General features: G+C 52.3%; 1 long non-coding RNA gene across 1 annotated transcript in view; it reads right to left on the bottom strand.

The window, feature by feature from the left end:
• Positions 1–9,769: 9,769 nt before the first annotated feature.
• LOC140409589 (uncharacterized) overlaps positions 9,770–19,862 on the bottom strand; it is a 96,072-nt gene continuing 85,979 nt past the window's right edge. Inside the window, exon 4 of the long non-coding RNA XR_011940409.1 lies at positions 9,770–10,260. This is a non-coding gene — a long non-coding RNA (uncharacterized lncRNA). The remainder of the gene's footprint in view (positions 10,261–19,862) is intronic.

Below are 19,862 nucleotides of genomic sequence, written 5' to 3'. Positions count from 1 at the left end.
AAATGGTTTCAAGAGGGAGATAGATATATTTCTGATAGAAAACAGGTTAAAGGGATAAGTTCCTCTGCTGGCCTCTGATTGTCTGACAGCTCGCTGAGGCAGGCCTTCCTCCTGGAGAAATCAAACTAATTAAATGGCCATCGTCTGGAAAATCTAGACGGGACGAGCCGGCCAAGTTTAGGTGGGTTCTCCCTTGATATTTACAATTTACAATGGGTTACAGGGACACCCCCCTCCCTCAGCGTATGACCCAGTCCAAGATTAATGAATATCACAATGCCATGTAACAAGCTATGATAGTTTCAATCGCTGTTGGAATCCTTAAACCAAATAACCCCCAAATGATCAAATTATCAAATAAGATTACACTCTTTCTAACTTTTACTTGAAAACAAATAAGAATCAATGTAAATTAAACATGATTTAACAGGCAAATCGTAGATGGTGTTGCTAACTTTTGGTTGGTTCAATTGGCTCTGTTTTATAACCTTTGCTCGAGAGTCGCCAGGTATCTTTATGATACCGCCACGAGGTTCAAGTTCAAGTAATGATCAATAGCTCAACACACCAATTAGTAAGATTCAAATCAAAACACATTTATTATACACAGTCAATCGCTACTCATGCATAAAGTCTACTTAATAAACTATCTCTATAACTAACAGGCCTATACTTAGCTTTGGACTGGCCACCGGGTCAGGGGAACAAATGGCCTTTTGTTCAGGTCCTGAGTCTATGGGATTCAAAAGCTGGTATGGACTGGTAGCTAGGAGTGCCTATCTCATAGTGAGCGTTGACTTGAGACTTACTTGCTTGGAGGCAGCTTGGGCAGTTCACTCTCAAGGGTTGATTCGCTGCTGAGTGACCCTGCCAAGAAGGACAATTTGAACTTGGGGGCTTTACTTTATATCCCCAGGGGATTCCCTTCGGGGCGGACCCCGTACCTGGTTCCAAGTGATTGGACTATGCTCTGATCACTTGGATCGATTTCTCCAATGCTGGAGCGATTCCCTGATCTCTAGGCGGTCCCTAAATGTTCGTTGGCCTTCCTTTGTCTTGGCTCCTGCTGGCGCCGAGGAGTCTGGCTTGGCTTTGTTTACCTGAACTGTTGCCATTGTGCCTGGGAATCGCACATTGGCTACCAGAAAGATAATCTTACCAAGAGTCTTGGTGGTTACTCCACCCTCTGCGAGAAGCAATGCCACCTCATCTCAGTTTTAAATCTACCGCCTCTCAACCTATATCCATGTCCTCTTGTTCTAGATTGCCCCACAGGGGGAACATTTGATCTACATTTACTTTATCAATCCTTTTTAGAATTTTAATACCTTGATCAGATCCCCTCTCATCCTTCTAAACTCCAGCAAGTATAAAAATTGCACACAATACTCCAGATGTGGTCTCACCAACACCCTATACAATTGCAACAATACATCTCTACTTTTATATTCCCCTACGGCCAATAATTTCAACCACAAAGTCCTCTCCAATCTTGGATCTTCCTCGGGCAGGGTCCCAGTCTCTTCCCTTGATCAATGTCGCTAATTCCCTGAAGGCAGCAGTGTCTGAATAAACAGGGTTCCACCACTGAAATCGTCCACACAATGTTGCATTTTCTTCTGAATCCTTCCTGCCTGTCATGACAGTGTGCATCAGCCAGAACTTCTATTCGTTTTCCTTTTTTTGTCTGCCACATGGCTTCCATATATGCTTTTGGCTTGTACTGCCTCCAGGTCAAAGGTCATCAGGTCACATGGACCAGTATTTCTTATTATCCAAAAATTACAATTTATCTCTTTTCAGGTTTGCAAACTCTCTTCAAAGTCCTTTTCAAACATTGGAAGAAAAATTACAGATTCCCCAAACATGTTAAAGCATGTCCTTACATCATAGATCTTCTAATCATCCACTGTTGTACGTTTCAAGGTCTGGTCACTCCACCTTGGATTGGTTTATTGTCATGTGTACCGAGGTGCAGTGAAAAGTTTTGTTCCGTGTGCAGCCCAAAAAGATCATTCCATACATGAAAAGAAAATACACAATAGGGCAAACATTAAATACACAATGTAAATACATAGACACAGGAAGAGGGTGAAGATGTGTGAAGAGATCAGATCAGTCCATAAATCCATCAGTCCATAAGAGGGTCGTTTAGGAGTCTGGTAACAGCGGGGAAGAAACTGTTTTTGAATCTGTTTGTGCGTGTTCTCAGACTTTTGCATCTCCTGCCCGATGGAAGAAGTTGAAAGAGTGAGTAATATATGGGAGGGGTCTTTGATTATGCTGCCCGCTTTCCCAAGGCAGCGGGAGGTGTAGACAGAGTCAATAGATGGGAGGTGGGTTCGTGTGATGGACTGGGCAGTGTTCACGACTCTCTGTAGTTTCTTCTGGTCTTGGGCCGAGCAGTTGCCATACCAGGCTGTGATGGAGCCTGATAGGATGCTTTCAATGGTGCACCTGACATGATATCCATATTAACATATCATGGTGCAATCACACACACACACTGATGGACAGGTAGATGGACCAACCAACACACACACAACATCACAGCCAATCACCAGTGAGAGCACACGCACTATAAAACAGGGAACACCACAGTTCCCGCTCATGCTACCAGGAGACAGCTCAGAGCACAGAGCTCACAGCGTGCCACTCACCATGTGCTGAGTGCCTCACTAAGATAGTGCTAGGGCTGGGTCCACAGGTTAGCTGGTGAAGTGCGAACCACAGCCAGAAGTTAATAGTTATTATTGTACAGAATAATAAAACAGAGTTGTACCATCGACAACCGCATTGGTTCATTTGTGTATCGGAACCCCCAACATGACGTGATACCAGGGCTGGAAACTCGCCAGCGACTGTGAGACCTACCTGCACCTCTTCAGAGATCCGCCATCCTGCGCCATGGACACCATCAGCCTGACGCAGCCGCTCCAATTCGCTGGAAATCTCGGCGTCAACTGGAAGCTGTTTAAACAGCGCTTCCAGCTCTTCCTAGAAGCCACAGACAGGGAGAATGCATCGGACACCAGGAAGAATGCCCTCCTCCTCTCCATGGCGGGGTAACATGCCATCCACATCTACAACTCCCTGGCATTCGTGGAAGGCAAGGACAAGACGAAGTACAAGACGGTCCTTCTAAAATTTGAGGAACACTTCAGCGTGGAAGTTAATGAGAGCTTCGAGAGGTACCTCTTCCAGCAGCGCCTGCAGGGTAAGGATGAGCCTTTTCAATCTTATTTGACACACCTGCGTATCCTCGCGCAGTCCTGCGGCTATGAGGCCACCTCCGACTCCATGATTGAGGATCAGATAGTTTTTGGGGTCACCTCGGACACCCTACGCCAGCAGCTCCTCAAAATAAAGCGCCTCACTCTAGCCACCACCATTGAGACCTGCGTCCTCCACGAAAACGCGACGAGCCGGTACTCCCAATTCCAGGCGGCCGAATCGGCATGGCAGGGGTCCAACGAGGCTGAGCGGGTACAGTCGATCGAGTTCCTCCCGGCCCGCGGCTCGGACGAGGGCGGTCATTTCGCGCGCTTTCCGAGGCCTCCCACGCTCGTACGCGCCAAAAGAGGGGACGTCGACGCAGAGGGACGTGATGCACAGGCGCGCTCTACGCAGGACCGCACCGCGCATGCACGGTGGTGCAACGAATGCCACGACGTCACGACGTACGGCAACTGTGGATCCGCACACTTAAAGCGGCAATGCCCAGCCAAAACGCGACAATGCCTCCGCTGTGGCAGGATGGGCCACTACGCTGCCTGCTGTCGAGCAGCTCAACCTGCCAACTCTCTGCAATTCCGCCAGCCTCGCAGGGACATGCGGGCCATTCAGCCCCCATACACCGAGTCATATCCTGACGACGTGCAGACCGTTGATACCGACGACCGGGAACCCTTCCGCGTTGCGGTAATAGACAGGAACCGGATATCCCCAAGTAGGACCCACCAGCCGATGCCAGTGCACAGCCTTAATCCGGGCAATGAATGGTCTGCCACCCTAATGGTCAACCCAAATTCGTCGCCCACCTAATAGACTGGTCTGATGAGCCTGTTTGCACATTGGACTCACTGAATTGTTGTGCAATAATGTTAACGTGTTTCTTTCTTGTCGTTCCAGGAGTTCTCTTACGATATTTGATGATTGCACTTGTTTTGTTTGTGGTACAACCTCGTTGCTCTGTTGCACCTAACACCTTTCTATGTATATAGTTTAGCCTCATGTCATGTTGTAAATATTGCACACACAGATTCAGCTGCACTCGGTACACACCGATATTTATTACCATGTAGGCACATATCCTTGTGAAAAGGGGGGATGTCATGATATCCATATTAACATATCATGGTGCAATCACACACACACACTGATGGACAGGTAGATGGACCAACCAACACACACACAACATCACAGCCAATCACCAGTGAGAGCACACGCACTATAAAACAGGGGGCACCACAGTTCTCGCTCATTCTACCAGGAGATAGCTCAGAGCACAGAGCTCACAGCGTGCCACTCAGACATACACCATGTGCTGAGTGCCTCATTAAGAAAGTGCTAGGGCTGGGTCCACAGGTTAGCTGGTGAAGTACGAACCACAGCCAGAGGTTAATAGTTATTATTGTACAGAATAATAAAACAGAGTTGTACCATCTACAACCATGTTGGTTCGCTTGTGTATCGGAACACCCAACACGACAGCACCTGTAAACGTTGGTAAGAGTCAGTGTGGACATGTCAAATTTCCTTAGTTTCCTGAGGAAGCATAGGTGCTGTTGTGCTTTCTTGGTTGTAGCATCGACGTGGTGGAACAGGACAGATTTTTGGTGATGTGCACACCTAGGAATTTGAAGCTCTCAACCATCTCCACCTCGGCCCCGTTGATACAGACAGGGGTGGTACAGTGCTTTGCTTCTTGAAGTCAATGACCAGCTCTTTAGTTTTGCTGGCATTGAGGCAGAGAATGTTGTCATTATAACACTCCACTTGGTTCTCTATCTCCCTCCTTTATTCTGACTCATCATTGTTCGAGATCCAACCACTATGGTCATGTCATCAGCAAACTTGTAGATGGAGTTGGAACCAGATTTTGCCACGCAGTCATATGTGTATCGAGAGTATAGTAGGGGGCTAAATATGCAGCCTTGTGGGGCCCCAGCGTTGAGGACTATCGTGGAGGAGGTTTTGTTGTGTTTCTTACTGATTATTCTTACTGATGAGCCTGGCCAGGTGGTAGAAGTTTCAGTAGGGGAGCATTTTGGGAACAGTGACCACAATTCAGTAAGTTTTAATGTACTAGTGGACAAGACTAAGAGTGGTCCTAGGGTGAATGTGCTAAATTGGGGGAAGGCTAATTATAACAATATTAGGCGAGAACTGAACAAAGAACAAAGAACAAAGAAAAGTACAGCACAGGAACAGGCACTTCGGCCCTCCAAGCCTGTGCCGAACATGCTGCTAAATCCTTCTACACTTCCCGGGTCTGTACCCCTCTATTCCCATCCTATTCATATATTTGTCAAGATGCCCCTTAAATGTCACTATCGTTCCTGCTTCCACCACCTCCTCCGGCAGCGAGTTCCAGGCACCCACTACCATCTGTGTAAAGAACTTGCCTCCTACATCTCCTCTAAATCTTGCCCCTCGCACCTTAAACCTATGCCCCCGAGTAATTGACCCTTCTACCCTGGGAAAAAGACTCTGACTATCCACTCTGTCTATGCCCCTCATAATTTTGTAGACCTCTATCAGGTTGCCCCTCAACCTCGGTCGTTCCAGTGAGAACAAACCGAGTTGTTTAACTGCTCCTCATAGCTAATGCCCTCCATACAATATCCTGTTAAATCTCTTCTGCACCCTCTCTTAAACCTCCATATCCTTCTGGTAGTGTGGCGACCAGAATTGAACACTATACTCCAAATGTGGCCTAACTAAGGTTCTATACAGCTGCAACATGACTTGCCAATTCTTATACTCAGTGCCCCAGCCATTGAAGGCAAGCATGCCGTATACCTTCTTGACTACCTTCTCCACCTGTGTTGCCCCTTTCAGTGACCTGTGGACCTGTACACCTAGATCTCTCTGACTGTCAATACTCTTGAGGGTTCTACCAATCACTGTATATTCCCTACCTTCCAAAATGCATTACCTCACATTTGTCCGGATTAAACTCCATCTGCCATCCCGCTGCCCAAGTCTCCAAACGATCTACATCCTGCTGTATCCTCTGACAGTCCTCATCGCTATCCGCAATTCCACCAACCTTTGTGTCATCCGAAAACTTACTAATCAGACCAGTTACATTTTCCTCCAAATCATTTATAGATACTACGAACAGCAAATGTCCCAGCAGTGATCCCTGCGGAACACCACTAGTCACAGCCCTCCAATCAGAAAAGCACCCTTCCATTGCTACTCTCTGCCTTCTATGACCTAGCCAGTTCTGTATCCATCTTGCCAGAAGAACATAGATTGGGGCGGATGTTTGAGGGTAAATCAACATCTGACATGTGGGAGGCTTTCAAATGTCAGTTGAAAGGAATTCAGGACCAGCATGTTCCTGTGAGGAAGAAGGATAAATTTTGCGATCCTTGGATAACGAGAGATATTGTAGGCCTCGTCAAAAAGAAAAAGGAGCCATTTATCAGGGCTAGAAGGTTGGGAACAGACGAAGTCTGTGTGAAATACAAGGAAAATAGGAAGGAACTTAAGCAAGGAGTCAGGAGGGCTAAAAATGAAAATGAAATGAAAATCGCTTATTGTCACAAGTAGGCTTCAAATGAAGTTACTGTGAAAAGCTCCTAGTCGCCACATTCTGGCGCCTGTTCGGGGAGGCTGGTACTGGAATTGAACTGTGCTGCTGGCCTGCCTTGGTCTGCTTTAAAAACCAGTTGTTTAGCCCAGTGTGCTAAACCAGCTCCTGAGGGGCTGAAAGGGGTCACAAAAAGTCATTGGCAAATACGGTTAAGGAAAATTCCAAAGCTTTATACACGTACATAAAAAGCAAGAGGGTAGCCAGGGAAAGGGTTGGCCCACTGAAGGACAGGGGAGGGAATCTATGTGTGGAGCCAGAGGAAATGGGTGAGGTACCAAATGAATATTTTGCACCGGTATTCACCAAAGAGAAGGAATTGGTGGATGCTGAGTCCGGAGAAGGGTGTGTAGATAGCCTGGGTCACATTGAGATCCAAAAGGACAAGGTGATGGGCGTCTTGAAAAACATTAAGGTGGATAAGTCCCCACGGCCTGATGGGATCTACCCCAGAATACTAAAGGAGGCAGGAGAGGAAATTGCTGAGACCTTGACAGAAATCTTTGGATCCTCACTGCCTTCAGGTGATGTCCAGGAGGACTGGAGAATAGTCAATGTTGTTCCTTTGTTTCAGAAGGGTAGCAAGGATAATCCAGGGAACTACAGGCCGGTGAGCCTTACGGCACTGGTAGGCAAATGACTGGAGAGAATTCTTCGAGACAGTATCTACTCCCATTTGGAAGCAAGTGGTTGTATTAGCGAGAGGCAGCACGGTTTTGTGAAGGGGAGGTTGTGTCGCACTAACTTGATAGAGTTTTTTGAGGAGGTCACAAAGATGATTGAGGAAGGTAGGGCAGTGGATGTTGTCTATATGGACTTCAGTACGGCCTTTGACAAGGTCCCTCATGGCAGAATGGTACAAAATGTGAAGTCACATGGGATCAGAGGTGAGCTGACAAGCTGGATACAGAACTGGCTAGGTCATAGAAGGCAGAGAGTAGCAATGGAAGGGTGCTTTTCTGATTGGTGGGCTGTGACTAGTGGTGTTCCGCAGGGATCAGTGCTGGGACCTTTGCTGTTCGTAGTATCTATAAATGCTTTGGAGCAAAATGTAACTGGTCTGATTAGTAAGTTTGCAGATGACACAAAGAGGTTGGTAGAATTGCGGATAGCGATGAGGACTGTCAGAGGATACAGCAGGATTTAGATTGTTTGGAGACTTGGGCTGTGATATGGCAGATGGAGTTTAATCCGGACAAATGTGAGGTAAAGCATTTTGGAAGGTCCAATACAGGTAGGGAATATACAGTATCACCTGTGTCCTCAGTCACACATAACCATACAACATTACGGTGATATCGTCATGACCTGGGTAGACAGTTTGATGGAAAGGATTGCCTGCTCTCATTATGCTCATTTGGCTGCCAATGTTGGCAATTTCATTTCAGTTTTATCTTAAACAAATCACTTCAAATTTAGTTAACTGCTGTTCTGCTTCTGTTGGGGATGGAATACTGGCCTATTTAACTGTTAAATTGGAGGTCAATCCAGTCTACGTAAATGGGCTATAAATGCGTTTTCTCTGTTTGTTCTATGCACTTTGATTAAATGAATTTGAGTGATGTAAATCTAATTTTTGGCACCTAGTAAACCCATATAAATCATCCTAATTTGATACAAATTAGCATTAATTGATAGTTTCAGCATGTTTGCGACATCATATCAAAACCTCTATCAGAACTGAAAACATTCACATTCATGTGGGGAATTGAATTCAGCCGACAGAGGTCTCACCCACTCACTGGAGAGTCAGCGGGAGACCCACTGGCCCTCCTTTGGAGAAGACCTATCACAGTAAGTACAAGTCAGGCACCCAAGTGGTCTGAGCAGACCTTCCCTGAGATCAGGAACTCCAAGTTTGCAAACCTTGCCTTTGTCCTCATTATTGTCTGTGCCATAAGGAGGGCAGTGGAGGGCGGCACGGTGGCGCAGTGGATATAACTGCTGCCTCACGGCGCTGAGGTCCCAGGTTCGATCCCGGCTCTGGGTCACTGTCAATGTGGAGTTTGCACATTCTCCACGTGTTTGCGTGGGTTTCACCCTCGCAACCCAAACATGTGCAGGCTAGGTGGATTGGCCATGCTAAACTGCCCCTTAATTGGAAAAATGTAATTGGGTACTCTAACTTTAAAAAAAAAGAGGGGGCAGTGGCAGTTGCTTTCAATGTACCCAGAATCAGTGAGGAATCAAGGTCACGGATGAGTGAGGGAGAGGATTGCTGGCTCGGAGGGAGCAGGGTAGGAAGAAAGGGAAGTGTGTTGGGAACACTAAATCTCAATGCTGAGTCCCAGTGAATGCCTGACAATGAAAGTCATCTCCACCCTACCCCTCTAGGAGCCTACCGGACTGGTTTTTCAGTTTCCCTCCAGCCCTACCTGCCACAGTTTGTATACCAATGATGTTGGGTTGAGGCACTAATTGGTGTCGTGGCAGGAAGGCGGTCCGAGAACATTTCTGCCTCGGACTTAATTAGGGCAGAGAGAGGAAGGCGGCGAGATCCCCAAGCTGTACCCTTGATTAAGTGCCCCCATGCCTCCAAACATGTCTCAGGACAGGGCATTAAATTTCCCCCCATGAATTGAGGTGTTATGCGATTTGGTTAAAGTAGAATAGAACAAACTTCACATTTAACTGTGTTTGATATTGGATGGTCAAAACTGAAATGAGTTCTAGTTTATTTTTAAAAAAATCTTCAAACTGAAAACCATTCACTCCAAGTGTTGAGTATGGGGGTAAACGTTGATACTTACCTCCAACATTACTTTCACCTCAACATTTGTTTTACACTTTACCACTTAACTTTGCACCTCAACATTTGTCTTACACTTTACCACTTAACTTTGCAATGAAATATCATTGAAAACAAAAACAATAATTAAAACAATTAATTAGGCTCTTTGTTTTTGTACCCTGCATATAATTTATTTCATTGTTTCCTGGGTGCAGGGTCTAAATTTCACAGATCACAAGCAGCGAGTTATTCTGCAAATTACTGTTTAAAATGCGAAAGGCAGAGTGCATCATCGCAGGATATGACTGCATATTAATCAAATTAACAGAATACTTCAAAGGTTTCAGTCCAGCACTTTACCAGCTTGCTTTTATATCAACATTCATATTGGAATGAGGTTACATAATGAATGGCTTGTCAAGAGAATTGTTTACCAGAACAGAATACTGGCTAATTTCAAGAGGCATGCTAAATTGGTCACAAAATATCAGAATCTCCCAAACAGTTTTCAATCCCGAAGAACAGTGAGAAATCTTACTGCTTGCAGTTGAATATTTTTGAATAACGTTCCATTTATAGTAATTTTATCAAAAAATGTTCATCTCCTGACACTTGAATTTACTATTTCAAGGGCCTGTCAGGTTTGACACTTGGCTAGAAAATCAAAACAGACGATGCTGGAAATGCATTGGAAGGCCTTCAGCATCTGAAAATAAAAAAATAGATAGGTTAATGCTTTGGGTACAGAATTTTTGGGAAAACCTTTAACTGTACTTCTTGGGAGCCTGAGTGGTTGGACATTTAAGGGATTATTTTCTACTTTTGTTACCCGTAGACTGAGTTGGTCTCCTCCATTCTACCAAGCTCCAAACTCTGCTGCTTGTGCCTTAACTCTCACCAAGTCCCATTTCCCTAAAGCCCCTGTGCTCACTGATCTACACTGACTCCTGGTGAAGCAAAGTTCTTATTTTAAAATTCTCCTCTTTGTTTTCAAATCCCTCCATGGTCTCACCCTTCCCTTTCTTTGTAATCTCTTTGTAATCGCTTTGTAATCTCCTCCAGCCCCAAAACCTTCTGAGATATTTGCACTCCTCTAATTTCGGCTGCTTGAGCATTATGATTATTGCTAAAAGGAGACATGTTGTTTGACGATGGGAAGACTTTAGAAATATTGAATTCTAAGTGTTGGGAAATTTAAGGGTTAAAAGCCTGGGGTTAAAATGTTTTTGGCTGCAATGGTCATGTGTTTTTTTTAAATTCTGTTTTGCAGGGCATGGGTGCTTTTAGGAAGGGGTAAGGGTCGGTAAAGGGCTAGGAAAGTTGAGGGGGTAGGGTGGTGATATTGGGTCAGATTGGGTTCAGAGGTTGGAGGGTTGTAGTTAGTTGAGTGATGGAGGTTAGTCAGGTTGGGTTTGGAAAGTTTGAAAGTGGAGTCGAGAGGGTCAGTGGGTGAGAATTTCCCAGATATCGACAAAGGCCAATAGCAGGTGGGAAAAGCGTCGTTCAACTCACAAGGAGAAACAATGGCTTTCTCTGCCTATCGTAGAATGTTAGAATCATTCGGGACTTAGTCAGAAAATCATAAAGGGGTGGATCCCATGATGCAACACTAGTAGTCTGTGCTCTGATTGAGCCTTCCCCATTAGCAGTTTAGTTTGAAGATCAGGGCATCATTTTTAAAGGCCACCCTTCTGCACAAGTTTTCACCAAGAAAACCTGGTAGTGCCCAGGCATGGGCCTTTCCCTGATGAGTGATGCACTCATCCAAAGTCCTCTGGGAGGTCTGCTTGCCAGGTGGGAAACAACTTAATTGACGGGGTAGAGAAGGTAATCGCATCATACGTTTACATCAGCATGATACGCAATTTGGACTTCTCATGAGATTTTCCGCCTCCAGTGTCGAAGCCAGCCGATGAAAACGGGAGCAGAAAATCCCAGCCAGTGTGTGTTTGAATCCCAGCCAGTGTGTGTTTGTGGGGCTCAATTCTGTCGATAGACGAGGTTTTAATTTGCCTAACATTACCTGGGTAACTATCCGGTAATTAATTGGAACTGCCCGAAGCTTTTGTTTCTAACTCAGAGTTGGAAACATTTTGGGAGTGTCCCGGGGCAGGGTAATTACCCATCGGAAGGTTAAACTTCCTGGGCAATCCCCATGGAGTCAATGCGCTGGCACTTCCAAGGAGCTCCGTAGCGCATCTCTTTGGGGGGTCACATGTGGACTGGAATTCTCCTTCCGTTCACGCCGGTGGAATTCTTCGACCTTGCTGGCAGTGGTGGCGGGGTGAACTCAGATCGGAGAATCCCGGCCATAGTCTCCGATCCGGAAGATCTGGGCCACTATAATTTTCTTAGTGCCTTATTACCACATCTTTAATAATAGAGTCTCGGTCCAATCATCAATTTTGGATTCAAGTTGCTTGGACATGGATTCCTGAGTGTATCAAGATTGGCAATGAAACCAACATCATGGAAGAGCATCAAGAAGAAATGAAAAACAAGTGAGAACAATTCCATTAAAAATCTCAGAAAATAAATCTTTTTCGGGAAAAAGGTCCCATAACAATGGTGTTCTGCAGGCTGTGACCGTCAACCTCTGTCGTTCCAGTGAGAACAAAACGAATTGTTTAACCACTCCTCATAGCTAATGCCCTCCATACAACATCCTGTTAAATCTCTTCTGCACCCGCTCTAAAGCCTCCACATCCTTCTGGTAGTGTGGCGACCAGAATTGAACACTATACTCTAAGTGTGGCCTAACTAAGGTTCTATACAGCTGCAACATGACTTGCCAATTTTATACTCAATGCCCCGGCCATTGAAGGCAAGCATGCCATATACCTTCTTGACTACCTTCTCCACCTGTGTTGCCCCTTTCAGTGACCTGTGGACCTGTACACCTAGATCTCTCTGACTGTCAATACTCTTGAGGGTTCTACCAATCATTGTATATTCCCTACCTGCATTAGACCTTCCAAAATGCATTACCTCACATTTGTCCGGATTAAACTCCATCTGGAGCAGATTGGGGCCCCATTTTGGAAGGCTGCCCCGATCTCTTCCACCCCAAACCTGCCGCCCAACTTTCAGGCACACTCCATTTTTGACCCCCCTTCAATTCCCCAACCTTGGGGAGGCCCCCAGGAACCCCCCCTCACCATCCCTCTACATGGTAGGAACCTCCCCCCTCGGCCCGGACCCTGACAGTGCCGACCTGGCACTGCCCTGGTACTGCCAGCCTGGTGGCCTGACAGTGCCTATGCCAGGGTGCCAGACTGGTAGTGTCATGGTACCCAGGTGCCAGAGGGAGAGCCAGGGCGCCAACCTGCCCTGTCACCGACCACCCTGGGGACTCCAATGGACTGGGAGATTCCCCCAGGTGCCATTATGCCTGACCATATTTGTGTGGACTAGTACTAAATGTCGCCCTGGTGAGGTCTGCCAGATATGGCCATTCAATCCCATGCGCTGGGTGAATCCAGTGAACGGATATTTAAGTGAGCAGTACAGCTCATTTAAATATGGTGATCTGGATGACATCCAGTGAGGGCGAGATCCAGATCGCAACGTCTCACGAGATTCCTTAAATGTCACAAGATGTTTTGAATGTTGCAAATCTTGTGAGATTAAATGGCCTCATCCCGACACCAAGTCAGGAAAGATGAGGGGCGTCATTCTCCGACCCCCCGCCGGGTCGGAGAATGGCTGTTGGCCGCTGTGAATTCCGCCCCCGCCCCCGCCGAAGTCTCCGCTCCTGGAGATTGGGCGGGGGCGGGAATCCGGCCGCGCCGGTTGGCGGGACCCCCCGCTGGATTCTCCGGCCCAGATGGGCCGAAGTCCCGCCCAGGAATTGCCTGTCCCGCCGATGTAAATCAAACCTGGTATTTACCGGCGGGACCAGGCGGCGTGGGCGGGCTCCGGGGTCCTGCGGGGGGGCGCGGGGCGATCTGACCCCGGGGGGTGCCCCCACGGTGGCCTGGCCCGCGATCGGGGCCCACCGAACCGCGGGCGGGCCTGTGCCGTGGTGGCACTCTTTCCCTTCCGCCTCCGCTACGGCCTCCACCATGGCGGAGGCGGAAGAGACTCTCCCCACTGCGCATGCGCGGGAAACTGACAGCGGCCGCTGACGCTCCCGCGCATGCGCTGGGAAACTGACAGCGGCCGCTGACGCTCCCGCGCATGCGCCGCATTTCCGCGCCAGCTGGCGGGGAAACAAACGCCATTTCCGCCAGCTGGCGGGGCGGAAATCCCTCCGGCGTCGGCCTAGCCCCTCAATGTTGGGGCTAGGCCGCCAAAGATGCGGAGCCTTCCGCACCTTTGGGCCGGCGCGATGCCGGTCTGATTGGCGCCGGCTTTGGCGCCAGTCGGCGGACATCCCGCCGTTGGGAGAGAATTTCGCCCGAGGTCACTGAATCACACCCATAATTACTATTTCAGCTCAGGATGCAGTGCTGAGCACTGAGAAGGGAAGGGGTAGCAGTTGAGAAAGGGGTAGAAGAGGTAGAGGATGATCAGTGGAAGTGAGTGTAGAGGAGGGAGCATTCAGCTGTTTGCCATTACCAGACCTTCACACTCTGGAATAAATAACCTCCTTGCAATCACAGAGGACCAATTGGGATTGCAGTGATGGTAATTGCTGTTCCTCCCCTTAGCTTATTCTGCCATAGAAACTTACAATTCCTTCATCACATCATCTAACTGCCTCTTGAATGATTTCTTTATCCATTACACTACCTAGAAGACCAGACTTACCTAATACTTTCATTAGACATAGACGTAGAACATGCTGGGGCGAAATTCTCCGTTATCGGCGGAAAGTCCGCCGATCGGCGCAAAAAACGGCGCAAATCTGACTTGCATCATGTCGGAAAAATGGGTTGAAAGTCTCCGGCCCGAAATGGGCTAGCAGCGACGTAACGGGATCCGCGCTTGCGCAGTGGTTCACGCCGTGCAGCGTCATATGCGCCGCACGGCGTGACGGCTCATAAGGCCGCGCTGCTCCCCCCCACCCGACCGGAACCGCAACACCCGACTGGATGGCTGGCCGCCGCACAGCCCCGAGGTTCGAGTCACGAGATGTGGAGGCGCTCCTGGACGCAGTGGAGCAGAGGAGGGACGCCCTGTATCCCGGGCACGGCCGCAGAGTTGCCCCACGCCACAGCCAGCGTCTGAGGAGGGAAGTGGCAGAGGCCGTCACCGCTGCGGCCCTGACACCACGGACAGGCACCCAGTGCCACAAGAAGGTGAACGACCTTGTCAGAGCAGGCAGGGTGAGCCTCCCCCATATCCCCCCTCCCCCATATCCCCCCTCCCCCATATCCCCCTCCCCCATATCCCCCATATCCCCCCTCCCCCATATCCCCCCTCCCCCATATCCCCCCCTCACCCATATTCCCCCTCCCCCATATCCCCCATATTCCCCCTCCCCCATATCCCCCATATCCCCAAGTGAATCCAGCCCTAACCTTAACCTCTGCAATTCACGCGCAACCGATGGCATGCATTCATATACCTGCCTAACAGTGTTGCCTTTTACCCTGCCACCCCCCCCCCCCCCACAGGATAAGCACGCACACAACAATAGGGAGCATGTGAGGACTGGAGGAGGCCCCGCTGATGAGAGGCCACTGACCGAACACGAGGATAGGGCCCTGGAACTGGCTGGCGGACCTGAGGACCGGGAGGTTGCTGATGCAGAGGTCGGGGGCATAGTAGCAAGTGAGCCACCGACAGCCCGTCCCCATATCCCCCCTCCCCAATATCCCCCTCCCCCATATCACCTGATCACTGCCTGATGTCTAACCATGCATGCTTCATTGTGTATCGCAGGACCAAACGTCCAGGCACCCATCCCCGCAGATGCAGACCGCCCGCAGGATGCCCCTTGGAGGCCACGGGATACGGAGAGACCCGGACCCTCCAGCATGCAACGCCCGCAGGATGCCCCTCGCACACCACGGGAGACGGAGAGACCCGCACCCTCCAGCATGCGACGCCCGCAGGATGCCCCTCGGAGGCCACGGGAGACGGAGAGACCCGCAACCTCCAGCATGCGACGCCCGCAGGATGCCCCTTGGAGGCCACGGGAGACGGAGAGACCTGGAGCAACAGGGAGACGACACCCCCGTCACGTGCGGGAGTGACCACCCAGCGACGAGGGGGGCAACCACAGGCCCCCGTCACATCCGAGCCAGGACACCACTACTCAGGACACCACTACCCAGGACACCACCACCCAGGACACCACTACCCAGGACACCACTACCCGGGACACCACTACCCGGGACAGCACTGCCCAGGACACCCCTACCCGGGACAGCACTACCCAGGAAGACGAAATACCGGACAGTGACTCAGAGTGGATTGGTGGAGACGAACCCCCACCCCAAAGTGCCATGGACTCAGAGTGGGACGAAGAGCACGACACAACGCCACTGCTGTCACCAACACCCTCCACCATCGCAGAAACACTCACCTCGGTTGGGCACTTTAGTGATGAGGCGTCTGGCACACTCACTGGTGCGCACAACACAGCCGTCCCGGTACAGCAGGTGGAGGTAGGAGCAGCAGAGGGGCTGGGCGGTCGGATGGCAGCCCAGCCCAAGCGAACATCTGCCGCCCAGATGGATCCCGCGTTCCTGGAGTTACCACACCCACACATAGATCCGATGCAACCACCAAGAGGGTGACGGGCGGCTTGCGGCGGCTGCAGTCGCAGGTGGAGGAGTCCACCCGCGTCCAGGAGCTGGGAGTGGTGCCGGTCATGCGTGCCACCCAAGCTGACACCGCACGGGTGCCGTCCACGGTGGAGGCAACGGGTGCGACGATGTCAGACATGGGGAACGGTTTGCGAGGCCTGGGGCTTTCCGTGCAGGCGGCGTCTGTGGCCCAGGAAATGGCTGCCCTCTCACAGGAGGCCATGAGCCAGTGCCAGCGCCAGATGGCAGAGGCGCTCAACGCCATAGCCCAGTCTCAGCAGGCCATGGCCCAGTCTCAGCAGGCCATGGCACAGTCTCAGCAGGCCATGGCCCAGTCTCTGCAGGCCATCGCTGAGGGCATCGGCGCCAGTGGCCATGTGCGAGCCGGCGTCGCACTGTCACAGACAGGGTTTGCCAACCCCCTGGGCTCCATGGCTGCAAACCTGCAGACCCCTGTCGATACCAGCACGGGACTCCAGGACTGGCAGCGCCAGATGTCTGGGGGGCGTCGGATGGCCAGTCCGTTCGCATCCCCCACCCATGTAGAGGCCTGGGGGCCATCGGGCACCCCGAGGGAGGAGGAGGTGGTGTGGTCCGTCCCGGCTCCCCCTGTAGGGGAGGTCCTGGTACACCGCGACACCTCGGACTCCCCCCCTTCCGTCCCAGGTGCATCAGGTGGGCAACGGGCAGGACAGGCTGGCAGCTCGCCATCCCAGTCGCCCGGGCCACAGCCTGGCCCATCTAGGCCAGGACGCCCCAGGAAACGGCCGTCAAAGGGATCCAGTGTCAGAGGGCAGGAATCACAGGAGTCCACCTCCAGTTCTGCTGTACCATCTGGGGAACCACGTAGACGTAGTCAAAGGGCCCGTAAGGCCAAACAATTAGACACTGAGTAAGTTGGCACGGGTGCAGGGCACAGATGAGTTTTAGGAGCTAGGGCACGTGCATGAACTCCTTTGGTTATTAAAGTCAATGTTACACCTACAGAAGCTGCCTTTGTGCTCTGTCCAAAGCGTGCGGGAGTGTCATGTACGTTGAGCGCAAGTGTGTGTGTGAGGGGTGGTCTTACCTCAGCTACAAGTGAGTCTGCCCCGTTCCCCCTGGGCCGCCATCAACATCCCCCTGGGCAGAGGACGGGACCGTGCGCTGCAGTGTCACAGCTGCATGCAGGGATGGTCCGGGTGGATGGTGGTGCTGTGGCCATGGGTCAGACATAGTCCAACGATGTAGAGCCAGGAGCTCATCGCAGGGCGGGTTGTCATCATCCTCCATGGCCTGCAATAGACACGCGTCCACCCGCAACTATGTGAGCCCGGCCCGTTGTGCCGCAGGTGGATCGGCAATGGGGGGGGGTGGTGTGCATGCGGGTGGGGTTGGGGAGGGGGGTGAGGGTGCTGGGTGGGTGGATGGGTGGGGGGTGTGGGTGGTCGGCTGTTGCCATGGTGTGCGGTCTGTGGCCATACTACCCGATTCCCACGCCCATCTAGTCAGTGAAGCTGGCGGCTATCAGTCTGTCCCATGCCCGCTGGCCCAGCCGGTAACGGTGGACAGCCACCTGCCTGTGTCTACCCCGTCTGCCCTGACCATTACCCCCATCCCCCTCATCTGGGGAGGACTGCGCCTCTTCCTGCTGCTCCTCCAGTCCGCTCTCCTTTGCCGGCGGCACATCGCCCCTCTGCTGGGCTATGTTGTGCAGGACGCAGCACACCACAATGATGCGGCCGACCCTATCTGACCGATACTGGAGGGAGCCCCCAGAGAGGTGCAGGCACCTGAAACGCATCTTCAGCACGCCAAAGCACCTCTCTATCACTCCCCTTGTCGCTACATGGGCATCATTGTAGCGGTTCTCCGCCTCATTGCGTGGCCTCCGTATAGGCGTCATCAGCCACGATCTCAATGGGTAGCCCCTGTCGCCCAGCAACCAGCCCCTCAGCCGGGGATGGCGTCCCTCGTACATGCCGGGGATGGATGACCGCCACAACACGTATGGGTCGTGTACACTGCCTGGGTAACGGGCGCAGACGTGCAGGATCATCATGCGGTGGTCGCAGACCACCTGTATGTTCATCGAATAGGTCCCCTTCCTATTGGTGAACACGGCCCTGTTATCTGCAGATGGCCGCACGGCGACGTGCATCCCATCGATCGCGCCCTGGACCATGGGAAACCCGGCCACGGCAGAGAAGCCCACGGCCCGGGCATCTTGGCTGGCCCGGTCCACGGGGAAGCGGATGTAGCGGTGCGCCATGGCATATAGGGCATCTGTCACTGCCCGGATGCACCGATGCACCGATGTCTGCGATATGCCGGACAGGTCCCCACTCGGTGCCTGGAATGACCCCGTTGCATAAAAGTTCAGGGCCACCGTAACCTTGACGGACACCGGGAGAGGGTGTCCCCCGCCAGTGCCACGCGGTGACAGGTGTGCCAGCAGGTGACAGATGTGTGCCACGGTTTCCCGCCTCATCCGGAGTCTCCTCCTGCATTCCCGGTCCGTGAGTTCCTGTCATGACTGCCGGGGCTGGTACACACGGGGCGCCCTCGGGTGCCTCCGTTGCCGTGGGGCCGCGATGTCCTCCTCCCCCTCCTCGTCCTGTCGGTCAGGTGTCCCTCCAGCCTGGGCGGCTGCCGCCTGTCCCTCTGCGGCAGCCTGCGCCGCCTCTCTGGCACGCTCCTCCTCCTCCTCCTCATCCAGGGCAACATAGACATGAGCGGCTGCCGCCACGGCGGCCAACATCGCTGGATGATCGGAAAACATGACGGCATGGTTGGGGGGAGGGGAACGACGACATGTCATCATTGCCCATATCCCCTCTTCCCCCCAAGCCAGGTGGCATGGACCGCATGGGTCCAACTGTTGGAGGCTGGCACCTGGCCAGGTGGACCAACTCACTTGCCCTCGCATCCCCCTCCCGGGCACGGACCCCCCATTCCCCTCCCCGGCACGGACTCCCCCCCGCAACCTCCACCCCGGCACGGACCCCCCCCCCCAACCTCCACCCCGGCACGGACACCCCCAACCTCCACCCCGGCACGAACCCCCCCCCCCCAACCTCCACCCCGGCACGGACCCCCCTCATCCCCCTCCCCGGCACGGACTCCCCCCCCCCAACCTCCACCCCAGCACGGACCACGACCCCCCCCCCCCACCTCCATCCCGGCACGGATTCCCCCCCCCCAACCTCCACCCCGGCACGGACCACGGACCATCCCCCCCAACCTCCATCCCGGCACGGACCCCATCCCCAACCTCCACCCCGGCACGGACCACCCCCAACCTCCACCCCGGCACGGACCCCCCCCAACCTCCACCCCGGTACGGACCCCCCCCAACCTCCACCCCGGCACGGACCCCCCATCCCCCTCACCGGCACGGACCCCCCCCCCAACCTCCACCCCGGCACGGACCCCCCATCCCCCTCCCCGGCACGGACTCCCCCCCCCAAACTCCACCCCGGCACGGACCCCCCCCCAACCTCCACCCCGGCACGGACCCCCCCCCCAACCTCCACCCCGGCATGGACCCCCCATCCCCCTCCCCGGTACGGACTCCCCCCCCCAACCTCCACCCCGGCACGGACCCCCCCCCCAACCTCCACCCCGGCAC

This window comes from Scyliorhinus torazame, chromosome 3 (assembly GCF_047496885.1).
Source record: "Scyliorhinus torazame isolate Kashiwa2021f chromosome 3, sScyTor2.1, whole genome shotgun sequence".
Taxonomy (NCBI): domain Eukaryota; kingdom Metazoa; phylum Chordata; class Chondrichthyes; order Carcharhiniformes; family Scyliorhinidae; genus Scyliorhinus; species Scyliorhinus torazame.
Note: the sequence above shows the minus strand (reverse complement) of the source record. Positions and strands in the feature narration are given on the sequence as shown.